This window comes from Melanostigma gelatinosum, assembly GCF_949748355.1.
Source record: "Melanostigma gelatinosum genome assembly, chromosome: 3".
NCBI lineage: Eukaryota > Metazoa > Chordata > Actinopteri > Perciformes > Zoarcidae > Melanostigma > Melanostigma gelatinosum.
The window spans coordinates 10,486,234-10,488,923 of NC_136636.1; positions in this window are offsets into that span (position 1 = coordinate 10,486,234).

A 2,690-nucleotide genomic window follows, 5' to 3' on the forward strand; every position below is an offset into this window, starting at 1 on the left:
TCTGGATGGATTCAGTGGTTTGGGAAATGGCTAGTTCTTACAAACTCACCATCAGACCGTGTCAGTCACATGATGGTGAGTTGCATCAAACGAATCACTTTTACGTGCAACGACAAAGTATTTCTCCTCCGCCTGCTGTTCTCCTGGTGTGGTCTGACAGCCGGAACATTTTGCAGTATTTCTTCAGTCCCGGCCCCCTGCTGAGCTCTGGGCTCCTGGTGGCAGCTGGTTAGGATCCTGCTGGGCTTCACATCCCACACAGGGCACCCACTAAGCTGTAAGACAGGACTCCTCCAGAGCCCCGAGTAGTAAGCCGTTCTCTTCAGCATACTAGTGCCTAGCAGAGGGAATGGGTACAGATATCAAATACATTGGTGTCATAGCAATACCTGATTTAAACAGATTTAAACATGTTTAATATATCATGGAAAGCAATTAGACTCATGAAGGAGTTTGTTTGTGCTGAAGCTCGGTTGTGTGCTACTTTTATCACCGTTACAAACAAATCGTCCCTGTATTTGTTCACAGAGTACATTGATTTTAGAGTATATTGTCTTTATGAAGTAGCCACTCGTGTGGATGTGAGACAGAAAGATGCTGACTCACTTAGTGGACAATGTAAGAGACAAAAGGGCTTTTTCTTATTCGTGTCTCTGTTAATGGTGGCACTGAAACAGGTAAGATATAAAGTAATGCACCTGAGTTCAGGTGCCATTCTAGGAGATAAAACTTCTGGGTGAAGTAAAAGGGTAAAAAAAAAGTTAATCCCTGCCGTTTGTACATTTCATGTAGTTCTGCATGATAGCGAAGTCGGCAAAGGATTCCTCTTCACTGTGAGGTTGCAAAGTGTGTGTGTGCGCGTGCCCAGTTGTGGAATAACAGGAGTATTACTCAAGTACTGTAATCAAGCACACTTTTAAGTACTTGTAATTTGTACTGATATTTTATGCTTTTCAGTCATCACTGCATTTCAGTGGGAAATGGTGTTTAAGTTACTATTTACATGTAAACATGAAATGCTCATCATTTTAACCACCCGACTGTGTAAAAAGTGGTCATTAGCTTCACTTTCACCAGCAACAACATGAAAGGTTTTTTAATTATACTCATCTGTTTGTTCTTTTGCTCTAAGCTTCTGTAACGCTGAGATTAATGAAATAATCGAACATTAACGCTATTTTTACACAGTAATTCCACTTTTACCTGGTACAGATCTGAATACTTCTCTACTGCATGTGACGGTAAAAAGAGACGTCTTTGTGCGCCCCCACCCCTGTTGCCATGTGAATCAGCAGCTGGTCCACACAGGAGGGTCCTTCCATCCACTTCAAGCCACAACATGACTCTGCTTTTGCGTCAGTCGGGTCCCTAGATGATGTATCAAATGAAACATGCCATCAAGTTCTCTATTTAAATCTATAATCTGTCACGACTGTGTCTGCTGACGTCGAGACTGTAATACAGAGACATGAACATTTCACTTATGCACTTACTAATGCATGTTGATGGTTTCGCCGGCTAATTTAGCTCGCGGCCACAGCTTTGTCTCGCTTTAAACCAGTGACTGCTCTGCATGGTCTAACCAGAGGCCTAAAACATGGTTTTAGAAAGAGCTTATTGTGTGAGATTTTCCTTGCGCAACCCTAAAATCTCCAGTTTGAAGCAGTATTTTGTCTGGAGATCCCGGTTTGGAGAAATACAGTTGTGTATGTGTGTTACAGGGAGAGAGGGGGAGATGCAGTCTGAAGGAATTGAACTATTGGAGCAGCAGATCTAAGATTTAAGCACAGAGCCTATCATTGTTTGGGGAGCAATAGACGGAAGAAAAGAGAGGACATTCATGTTGTTGGCACGTGTCTTACTAAACGGGGTCTTGGGATTTATTACATCTTAGTATTTTCACATCCAAGGGAGATGCAGAGACCCTGTTTACTAGCAACGCATGCAAGCAAGTCTTCACTTCCTCACAACGAGCTGACAGGAGGAAGATGTGGGATGATCGATACAGTAGGTTCTCATGTGCAAAGTTACAGAGTCAAGAGGGATGACGTGTGTGAAAGAGGCTCTATCTAATCACTCCCCCATGAGGAAGAGGAGGGTTAGAGGAGCTGAAGTGAAGCCAAAGGAAAGGAAGGGCCTGACATCAACAAGTCAAAACAGCTGCCCCCTTCTCCCCCATGGAGAGACAGCAAGATGAGCCTGATGGAGAGGGACAGGGAGAGGGAGGGAAAGAGTGGAGGGTCTGTAAGTGAGGAGTGGGAGAGACGAAGGTATTGGCAAGTGAAAAGGGGGGAGGGAAGAGAGGTGGTGAGTGTATGCTTGCATGCTTTGCACAGTGAGGATAGCAAGGGACAGGGAAAAGTGTAAGAGGAGAGGTGGTGGGGGGAAAGAGTGGAGAGTCTGTGCTTGGTGACACTTTTTTGGAGGGGTGAAAGAGAGGTTGTAAGAGGAGAGGGGGAAAGGAGAAAAAAAAAAAGTCATCTGGGGTGGATTTCAAGGCAGGGCAGCCTGTCAGAGAGAGGGGCAGAGGTGTGAGGGGTCACTGGGGAAGAAGGAGCATGTTGGAGAGGAAGACGTTGGCTGTCGCAGAAACTTAAGGAGGCCCTTCATAACATGAAGCGCTGAGAGGAGAAGAAGAAGAAGAAGAGGAGGAGGAGGAGGAGGAGGAGGACCTTCTGGAGCAACGCACT